We start from the raw sequence: 11,737 nt of genomic DNA on the forward strand, positions 1-11,737 counted from the left end.
AGATCTATACCTACAAATAAAAATCTCTAATTGTTTACTTTCTCAGTTTTAATGACTGATCTATAGCTATATTCAAGAATTTCTCATACTTGGGGAACATCCAGACATGAAAGATCATTCATCTTGCAACTATTGGGTTCAGAACAATTACAGGCAGAAGAGAGAGACCGTGTGAAGAGCATATTACAATCTGTGATTGTAATAAAATTTACAAACAAAGGGGACTCGGGTCTTAGACCTACAGACAATGTGTAAGAAGAGCTTTGGGGATAGAGGCTGGCTATCGGGAGTTTTGTAGCTTGTAAATAACTCCACTGTATGCATCAAGATGACAAACACTATACCAATGCTGCCAAAGGGGAGGAGTGGAAACAGAAAGGATCAAGGTTGGGAAGCAGCTGGAGCCAGTCCTGCAACCTCCAGTTCAGACAGTGGCAGACATGAGTCAAAGCTGACTTCCTTGCACTGTCTCGTGTATCTTCTCCAGAGGTGTGGGTGGTCAACAGCACTAACCTGACAGATATTATCATTGAAAGAGCCAGACACAGTGATGGAAGTAGGGATGCTCTGCTACTACAAATGCCCATTCTCACCCTACCAGGTACAAAAGAAATATACTGAACACAATATGAGTGGGCTTGGTGGGACAGAAAGTGACTTGGGGAACACTCAGTGATCATAATCTGTCATCCTATTACAGAAAGCATTAAGAAAATCTGAACCGCTGAGGATTTCCATGGACTTGATCAACTTTCCCAAAGATATTTCTCACTCCTCCATTGTGATATGGGTCCCTATTTATCCATAAGAAATACCTGATGTTGTCATAAATAAACTGAAGGGAAATTGAGTTCTCAAATATTTATTACTTAAAGTGCGCTTTGCCTCTCCTGCCTGGTGCTTTAAGCAACAATATGAGGAGAGTTAGCTACTATTCATAAATGCAGGATATTCAGAGGTTAGCTCTGGCCAGTGTTGTGCGGCTGGTATCAGAGACTAATACTTGTTTGGGGATGTTCTTCTGTATATGTTTCTCTTATTGGTTGATAAATAAAACATAGATTGTCCAGTAGAGGCAAGAAGATAGGCAGGTCTAGGAGATGAGAAGGTTGGGCAGAGGAAGGCAGAGAGGCCACAGAGATGCCACATGGAGGAGGAATCAAACAGTTTATAAATTAATATGTTTTTGTGTGTTCATTTGGGGCTAATCACCTGTGGGACCATGTGGAAACAAACATCTTCAATACTTGCCAGTGTCTTGATGTTATTTTATTTTGCCTTTCCTTGTTTGAAATTTGGTATAGAAGCAGACAGACACCTCAGGCCATTTACAAAACTGTTCTATTTTGTTTTGAGCAACTTCCAAATGGAGCAGTCAACTCCATTTGAATGGTAGGCCTCATCATCTAAATATGACCCCTCCAAACCACCTATATCCTGCCCCCTGGAACCTAGGAGCAATGCTATCATACATAGCAAAAGAGACCTTACAAAGGAGGTAAATGATATGGAAGTGGAGTGACAACCCTGACTGCCCTGGAGGGAGCCATGGAATCACAGTCATCCTCCAATGGCACTTCAGCAATCAGAGAAGATGCACCTTGTGGTTTTGCTAATAGCAGAACATACTCCCAGCTGAGTAGTAAACAGAACCAATGGCAAGGAAGCCAACTCCTCTGTTGGCTGTACAGGTGAACCTGAGACATATGGAAGTGAAAGAGGCTGGTATATGCTGCCCCAAGTGACCAATGATGGGGGCAGTTTGTTAGAGCAGCCCTGGGAAATATACACACTACTCAGCACTATTGAGGTTTTTTCTCTGCCATCAACGTTAGTCAAGATCTTGGGCATCCAACATGGTGTGAGATGCTAGTAGAATCCCACCCTACCCAGCATCAATCTTCTGTCCTGCAGAGGATTCTGAGCATCTACCATTCCTGCCTCCTCTGTGGTCCCTGCTGGTGAGTAAACATCCTGCCACCTCGGAGAACAGAATCTGGTTGAAATTGTGTAGACAACTAGCCTACTGCTTCAGAGCCAGCTAGGTAATTATCACAAAACAGAAGAAACACCAGACTGGTAGTTCACACCTGCAAGCCCAGATCTTGGAAAGCTGAGTCAGGATAATTGCATGACTTTGAAGCCATACTGGATTATAATGCCAATTTGAGGCCAGCCTGGCCTACAAAGAAAGTTCCAGGCCAGCCTCAACTGCAGTGAGACCCTGACTCAAAACAAAAACAGACAGAAACATGATGAAAAGAAAGAGCAATAATAATAAATAAAACATCAAGAGAAAGGAGTATTCATAAAATCACTAAGTATAAAACTCCTAAACCCTGTTTCTGCTGTCTCTTGCAAGTGGCATGGTACATTTTACTTGCTTTTTAATGTTATTCTAAATAAAGTTAACATTCTGGATAATTAGCACAAATGTTGCTGTTCGTGTTTGCATCCTGCAACTCAAGTTTTAAGTAAAATGTGGGGGTATTTAAGGCACATGTACAATGACCTAAACAGCACAGTTTGCAGTTTGGAGCGGATACATGCATATGGATTTTTAACTGGTAGAGCAGCAGAAACACTGCACAAAAGCAGCTCTCATGCTTGCATTTCCCATGGTGATTTTCTCGGATTGTTCCCACACACTCCACCTCCGGGTTACTAGTTAGTAGAGGAGAATGAAAAGGAAAAAAAGAATTGCAAATGGCTTGTCTTTCTCTTTCTGAAAATTTCTCCTAAACTCTATACTTCCCAGCTTCCCTTGCATCCAAATCAAGCAGGTCCAGAAGGGAACTCCCTCCACCCATCCCATACATATATTTTATATGTGAGTACATGAGAACCCTGTCTTGAATAAGCATGTGGTCAGACCAATTCTTTCTTTTCTCTTTATATCTCTCTAAGCTTTGTAACAACCTAATTCATAGTACTGAAGACTGAGAAAGGGAAATCTGAGTAGCGGCTCAGACCCACCCATGCACAAACCTCCCTGGCTCTCATACACTCCCCAGCACCAGGCTCAAAAGGACCAGGGAAAGACAGCCTTTCTTTTAACTCTTTGTCTCCACCCTTTACCTTTCACCTTCCTGACTCTCCCTGATACAGTCTGACCTAGGTAGGAGGTCACACTGCATTGGGTCAGAACATTCATGCAACATGGCAAAACTCCTGGAGAAGGTAACCGTGAACCTAACTCTGAGGTGCTCTGGTTAGGTATGGGAGCTCACTCCAGCTTCCTTCTTTCTGTCTTAAGCTAAGCACCACTCAGTTCAGGGCACCAAAGAATGCCTACTCTTTAAGAGGAAGTTTGGCTAAGAATTCTAATTCTTGGAATTCTCCACTGCTCTACCACTTGATCAACCGTGAGAAACTTCCACTGGCTCTGCAGTGCCCTAACACTGGACCTGTAGGAGTTGGGAAATGCCCATTTACTTCCAAGGCATGTTTGGTCATTTGGAGATTTATAGTATGCTCTATATGAGTGGATAATGACCCCTATTTTTATCTGGATTCTAGGGCCTCTGCTATGGGCTCCAAATCTTGCATTCCAAAGTATACAACTTCAGCCTGGCTGCAAGCTAATCTATAACACTCATACCAAGTTCACAGGTTCAGCTCTGCCCAAATCTGGCCTCAATATATATGGACAAATGGCCAAACTCAGAACCCATGTTTAATATCTAAATCAGTTTTGCTAACTTCACAAAATAGAATGCTAGGATGGTCTATGGAGCCTCCCCCTTATAATCCATGGTTCGCTTCTCATTCTCCAGGCCCTGGCTTATATCCACATTGAATGTCAGAATACCAGCTACCTCTGCTGGGCCTCTAAACTTCTAGCTACCCCAATTTAGGTAGCATAGGAGACCTTTTTTTGCCTTATGTTTGTGGCCAACTTGTGTTTCTGCCTCTCCAAGCTTGAAAAGTCTTGCTTGTATCTCTAACAGCTAAGAGATAAAAGTATTTCAGGTTATCTGCTCATATCTGCTCTCTCTTTCTCTCTCTCTCTCTCTCTCTCTCTCTCACACACACACACACACACAGAGAGAGAGAGAGAGAGAGAGAGAGAGAGAGAGACTGGTTATGACTCTGGGTTCTCTGGGTTTAGTCTTACAGATGCAATGTCTTTCAGCTACAGATAATATTGAAAAGTTCTTTTATGTTATTCTGCTTTACTGAAAAGGCTGGTTCTGGAGTTGGAGTTTGACTTGTCTGCTCAAGATCCTTGCATGTTTGTATAAAAGTTCCCTCCAAATAGGTCAGGGTTTCCACCTGACTCCATGACAGGAAGACAGAACAAAACAGAGCAGCTCAGGAAACTTAAGAACACTGAGCTTGAGAATAACTAAGAAGTAAACTATTTCCCACAGAGGTTACAAATGGCAAGATGCCTAAGTGGATACCAGCCCCTTCTCTTGGTTTCATTTACTATCTTTAAAACTTGGATTTTTCTTTTGAAAATTTAGCTTTCTGTATTTTAGGATTTATAAGTTTATTGAGTGTGATTTAACAAGGATCTGTAAAATTTAAAGTTAACTTAAAATCTGTAACAGTAGTGGGTTAATAACTACATAGATAACAATGTTAACTTGGAAATCAATTGTCTCTATGTAGACTGATAATATAAAAGATATTTATGGTGTATAGGTATAACAATTTGATGTCAACAGAAATATATATCAAGTGATGTTTTCAAATATTAGATATGATCGTTTAAGGTAATAGTCCCAGCTTTTAAATTTTCACTTAAATTGTTTCTAACCAAAAATTGTGTTTTCCTTGAAATACTGTTTTTTTTCATTAAATAATAGCTGGTATTGTTAATATTTGAAGCAAATATGCAATATCATATGTGGGAGCATGGGTGAGGCAACATTTGATAATGTCAGGGCCAAGTATACAACCTCATTAAAATAAGCAAATGTAGTCTAATCATAAAGTTGCAGGTGCCCCTCTCCCTCTTCTCCACCCTTCTGATTACCAACACAGAATCAAAAACCGTGACAGAATGTAAAACCTTTTGCAACTACAGCTACAGGAAACATGAACACAGGCTCAAGTTCAAGCTAGATTAACACAAAACCTCACACCAAGACTCATTAACCATGGTGCCTATTAAATGACACAACATGTCTAGCTTACAAAAAATATTACAAGAAACAAGAAAACAATGCAAAAAGCATACCAAAAATCAAAGAAAAAACTTTCTGAAAAGACAAGGCAAGTGTGGGGGGGGAGGGTCAGACATGACACAGGTTTTAGATGAACAGACAGGGGAATTTAAATTAACCATGATTAATATGTCAAGGCACCTAGTGGGAGAAAGAGAGACACAAAAAGTAAATGGCTGATGCAAACACAAAGACGAGGAATCTAAAAATCAACAGGAAAATGCTAGGAATGAAAGGACAAAAATAAAGAGTACAGAATCTCGCTGGCAGGTTCATCAGTGGGTTGAACATAACAAAGGAAATCATTGCTGAGCCTGAATATGAGTAAGTAGAAACTTTACAAATTGAAACACAAAAAAGAAAAAGGAATTTTCAAAAGCAACAACAAAACTACTAATACATTCCATCTAAAAATCCTTGGACACACTTTAAGAGGCATTAATAATGTTTAATTGGAAAACCAGAGGAAAGGCAGGGGAAGGATAAGAAAACAATGAATGTTTCATGTGATCATATATGAAAAAAGATTTCAAAATGACAGTCATTAATCTGTAGTTTCCTGAAACTTGAAATGTCAAGCAAGATAACTATGAAATTGTCAACACACATACACAAGCACTTAACATACACATGCACAAATACTCAACATAGATGAGCATGGTAAAAAAAAAGGAGTACAGAAGTAAAAGCAAAATATCAAAAAGTGCAGCTAATGAGCCATGGATCACTAAATGATGAGTGCACACTCAGAAATGATGTAGAAAATCCATCACCACATGAGCATCAGTGGAGACAACACACGCAGGCTAGAGGACACAGTCAGAAGAGCAGGCACAGATGGTTTTTATTGCTAAGGAGCACACGTTAGTGTAGCACAGGAGCAGTCTTGTTCCTTCTTATCTCTGTGCTGGGGACTGAACTCAGGGCCTTGAACATAGGTAGAGATGAGAGCAAGAGATAGAAATTGGTAAGGAAAAGCAGGAACTCAAAAGTATCAGTTCTGATAATGTCCTTGTTGGGGGTCAAAATGCCAGAAAAGCATTCTGGCTCTAGGTTCCAGATAAGTTCTTACCCTTCCTGGAAGCTCTATGTGAAGGGTTGAAGCTGAGACTATACCTGGATGCCTTGGGATTGGCTAACTGGACCAAGCACTGCATCCCCTGCCCATGTCTCAACCCAGTTTCTGCCAGATGTCCTTTAAAACCTCACAGACTATTAGCTCAATGGCAACCTACTTCCTGAAAGCCCTTCTATATACAGGATCTCTCTTTCTCTCTCTTCTCCCTCTCTCCTCTATATTGATTCTCTCTCTCTAAAATTTACCTTTTGTGGTATCTGAATTTCATTCTTTGGATTCTGAGACAAGAGTCTAACTGTGGTTCTGATAGCTGTTGGGCTTTCTAGAACTTCACTCCTAAGCCAATCTCACTTAGAGCCTAGGAAGAGTTCATCGAACCAAAAAACAAAAACAAAACAAAACAAAAAAAAGTTTTCCTGTACCAGTCAGGGTTCCCCTGCTGAGCTAAACCATTTAGTATAAACCATACATGATGTATGTACTCTACTTCTGTAGCTAAGCAACACAGTTGGCTGGTTTACATCTGCATCACCACAAATATGTGAGTAGCACATGATGCTACAACACTATGATGGCATCTCCATCATGGTGGCATGTAACTATGACTTAGCAAATTGTCATAATATGCTGAATGGCAGGCATGGTAATCCCTAATACAACTATAGCAAATTATGAATGATCTTGATGAATCAATTGAATTGCAAGAAGTTGTAACGGAATTTAAAAAACAAGAACTACATTGTGTATGAAAACTTACTTTATATAAAAAAGCACAGGAAAATTCCTGAGTTGGACTTTATTTTTCTCTGTGAAATGACTGTTAAAAGAATGAAAAGATAAGACTGAGAGGAAATGTCTATAAAACACATGACTGATAAAGAACCAGCTTCTAAAATTTCTAAAAATATACTAAAAATTCAATAAGAAAGTAAAACTGTCTTAAAGATGTGTGTGTGTGTGTGTGTGTGTGTGTGTTTGTGTTACCCTCAGAGACCAGAAGAGGGCATTGGGTTGTCTGCAGCTGGAGTTACAGGTCATTGGGAGCCATCTGATCTGGGCTCTAAGAACAGAACTCCAGTCTTGTAAGAGCAACAGTTCTCTTAACCTCTGAGCCATATTTCTAGCCACAGAAGCCTATTTTAATTCATGGAAAATAAACAGGATAAAGATCATGCTGAATAGATAAACTATTATGGAGTTGCAGATTAAAATAGTAGTTGGATATTGCAATAAAATCTTGGAATAGCTAAAATTAAAAATGGCAGTCCAAAATGCTAGTGATGATAAAGAGAGTCCGGGATGCACATCTACTAATGCTAGGGTAAGGGGTCACACAGCCACTCTGGGAAACAGCTTCTTAGTTTCTTCCAAGCAGAATACCACATGATCAAACAGTATGTCTGCTTTGAAAAGATAGCTCCAGGAAGAAGCTTCACAGGACTTCTGGAGCAGCTCCAGTCATGATCACCCAGACTAGAAGCAGCCATGTCTGCAAAGGACGAAAATATGTTAGACACACATAAAATATTATTCAGGAAAAAGATGACATGTAATCAAGCTGGAAACTGAGTAAACCTTGAATGCATACTGCTACGTAACAGAATGTCTTAAAGGCCACATTCTGTGTGCCTCAAAGTACATGACATTTTCCAGAAAACTAAACTATAATGAAAAGAAAAACAGTGGCTTTTGGTGTTCCAGAAAAAGGGTTAAATACACCAAGTATTTTTAGGGAAGGGACTGTGTAAGATTCAGTTATGACTGATAGATGGCATTATATGATCACCAAAATCAGTAGACTTATAAATAGCAGCAGCAGCAGCAAATCTCAAAGTGCTTGTGTTATTTTTCCTAATGATTTATTTTATTACTTTTTAGTTGTTTGTGTATGTTTGTATGTGCATATGTGTATGGGTGCCCATGAAGTACAGAAGAGGATGCTGGATGGATCTCTTGGAGCTGAAGTTATAGGCAGTTATGAGCCGCCTAAAATAGTGTTTGAAATCAAATTCTGGTCTTCTGTAAGACCAGCAAGGGGCCTTAACTACCAAACCTCTTCAGTCCCTGTATACATGCTTTAAAAGTCACATTATGGGTGATTCTGTGGTTTAGATACAGTTGTCCCCCAAGAAACTTAGCCTCCAGCACAAGAGTATTAAGAGAACATGAGACTGTTAAGAGGTGAGACTTAGTGGGAGGTGACTGGACCATGGGGGACTGCCTTTCCTATATCCTCGGTGTTGATCAGGAGAGACTGGGTCAGATCTTGAGTGGGCTGTAATAGGTCAGAGCAGACTCCAATCTCTCATATGCACATGCTCCCAGCTCTGTATATCCAGTGAGCAGGATGAGGCCCTCACTAGAAGCTGAGAAGACCTTGAGGCCATGTTCTAGGACATACGCTAAACTGCTAAACTAAGTCCCATCTCTACTTAATAAATGGTCTGGTATGATGGTTCATCCTGTCAGCTTGACCAGATTAGAAAGTGCATAGGAGTTATCAAAGCACAATTGGACCAACCTCTGCAAGTATCTCTAAGGGTGTTTCAAGAGTGAGCTGACTGACTCCAAGGAGACCCAGCCTCCGGACAGATAGCACCATCCCTCAGGTCAAGGCTCGGAGAAAACAGAAGGGGAAAGAATCAGTGGCTGCAGTGCAGTCTCTCTCTCTCTCTCTCTCTCTCTCTCAATCTCAATCTCTCTCTCCCTCCCTCTCTTTTTCTTTCTGTCTCTCCCTCTCTGCCTCCCTCCTTCCCTCTCTCCCCCTCCCTACTCCAACCCCTCTCTTTTTCCCTTCCTCCCTCCCTCCCCAAACCTCTTTCCTTTCCTACTGCTCCTGTCTCTGGAGGTTGGTGTCCCCACTTCCGGTTCCCATTTTTATGATCCCTTTCCTTAATAATAATAAAAAAGTCTCTCTGTTCGGTCTTTCTCTCACACCACTTTTCTTAAATTACAACACTATCAATGCTCCAAAGGTCTATTCAGAATGGCCCCTCTGTTCTACTTCACCATCATCGTTGTAGACCACCTTACCAAAGAAGTCAAGGAGGCAAGAGCTGTGCTTCTAGCTGCAGCCATGATTGCTATAGTTCTGGATATTTTCCACCTGCTGCTGACTCTAATGATGACGAAAGCATCACTATCTTTTGCATGCTCCTCACCAAGTATATATGGATCAAGGCAGTGAAAACTGGTTCCATCTGTTGGGCAGCCCAGTGGTCTCTTCATGGGGAGGCCATGTGTTTCTGATCTAGTTGACCCTCTTTGTGCAAAGAGACATTTTCCCCATGTAGCTTACAGCAGTGTTTATTGCCCTGGTGTCATTCTTTCCCAGCAAATCTCCATTGTGGACTTGCAGCTGTCCTTTCATCAGAACTCATGGCAGCCTTTGGAGTGTTTGGTCTCTGATAGATCCATGTCTTTGTGGATTGTCTGTATGAAATTGAATCCATGGCAACTTGAAATTCTTTTTGGGAGTGTCATCTCCCTGGTTGGCTTTGTCCTCTTCATGCTTGGAACTCTCTTTATGCTGGCAAGGAATTTTTCTCCCTGGACAGGGCTTTTCTATTCATGTATGCAACCTTCTTAGGCTAAGAACAGTATCCCTACTACTGCCACCCAGTCTGAGCATCTGACTGTGGACAGGTCCTCCTACAATTTTCATCTTCAGCTCCTGTTTCCAGTTGCCTTCTATTACTGCTTTAGCAAACTGTCTGGTGCTCAGATGTTACCACCATGTATGGTGTGACCTGAAAGTATTGTTCAGCTGTAATGTTGTATCCAGTACTGACATTGGCACCTGTTATGTGCATTCTTTCTGGCATTGGTGTTTCCCTGGTGCTGTTCGTATAAATGAAGAATCTGGACATAAGTCAGACAAGAAGGGCAAGAAGCACCAGGTTTCCATTTACTCTATTAAGAATAAAGAATCAGGGAAAGAACAGAGGAGAGCAAGAAAAGAGATAGCATAATAGAGGGAGCCATTATAGGTTTTAAGAGAAATCTGGCACTAGGGAAATTTCCAGAGACCTACAAGGATGACACCAACTAACATTCTAAGCAATAGTGGAGAGGCTACCTTAAATGCCATTCTCTGATAATGAGATTGATGACTACCACATATGCCATCCTAGAGCCTTCATCCAGTAGCTGATGGAAACAGAAGCAGACATCCACAGCTAAACACTGAGCTGAACACCTGGAATCCAGTTGCAGAGAGGGAGGAGTGATGAGCAAAGGGGTCAAGACCAGGCTGGAGAACCCATAGAAACTGCTGACCTGAACAAGGGGGAGCTCATGGACTCCAGAGTAATAACTGGGAAACCAACATAGGACCAACCCAGACTCCCTGAATGTGGTGTTAGCTGGGAGGACTTGGCAATCTATGGGGCCTCTGGTAGTGGATCAGTATTTATCCCCAGTATATAAATGGACGTTGGGAGCCCATTCCATATAAAGGGATACTTTCTCAGCCAAGACACATAGGGGAGGGCCTGGGCCCTGCTTCAAATGATATGACAGACTTTGAAGGCTCCCTATGGAAGGCCTCACCCTCCCTGGGGAGCAGAAAAGGGATGGGATGGGGTTTGGTAGATGGAAACAGGGGATGATGGGAGGGTGTGGGAACTGGGATTGAGATGTAAAACAAGCTTGTTTCTAATTTAAATAAAAATTATATAAAATAAAAAAATTCTTTAAAAAAAGAAGAAAGAAACAACCCCCTGCCAAAAACAAAACAAAACAAAACAAAACAAAAAAAAAAAAAAAAAAAAAAAAAAAAAAAAAACCAAGAGTCAAGTGTGATGATACTGGTGAGAGCATTCTTACTTATCACATACACTTTGCATTCTGCTTGGATGACCAGTGAGGCCTTACTCCACACCTCAATCACACTATCTGCCTGTAGTTGCATGGCAATAGGATCACTTTTGATGATTTCTGAGGAGCATATTATTAGCTTCCTCATAATATTCCAGAGGATGAAATGCCACATGATGGTCAGATTGTGGCTACCAAATTACCGTGGTGGCAAATTAGATCATTTCAGTGGATGATAACACATGGCATAATAACCACATTTCTTGGGAGGGTGCCAATGGCCTCCACAGAAGAAAAAATATTCTATGAAATTTTGAGGAAGCTTGATGCCAGATATGTGCTTGATATTTTTGGAGGGTTCACTGAGTATTGCTTTGATGGTTCCAGCAAGTTTCTTTGGCTGGTCTGGATTAGAAGAAGCACAGATACAGGAAGTCATACTGGGTGGTGATGGTGATGGTAGCAGTGGTGTACTCCTTTAATCCCAGCACCCAGGAGGCCGAGGCAGGCAGATATCTGAGTTCAAGGTCAGCCAAGAGTTATAAGGCAGCCAAGGCCACACAGAGAAAAACAAAACGAGAAAAGAAAAAAAAAACATATCAAGGAGAATGACTAGTCTACTCCAAGTTGGGAGTGTCCTGTGGACCTTGGGGCTTCTCTTGTGTTT

At 41.2% G+C, this 11,737-nt stretch overlaps 1 pseudogene; it reads left to right on the forward strand.

Annotated features, from left to right (window-relative positions):
* Positions 1-11,521, forward strand: part of LOC127238289 (dolichyl-diphosphooligosaccharide--protein glycosyltransferase subunit STT3A-like) — a 126,157-nt pseudogene extending 114,636 nt beyond the window's left edge.
* The last annotated feature ends 216 nt before the right edge of the window (positions 11,522-11,737 follow it).

This window comes from Phodopus roborovskii, unplaced genomic scaffold (assembly GCF_943737965.1).
Source record: "Phodopus roborovskii unplaced genomic scaffold, PHOROB, whole genome shotgun sequence".
Taxonomy (NCBI): Eukaryota; Metazoa; Chordata; class Mammalia; order Rodentia; family Cricetidae; genus Phodopus; species Phodopus roborovskii.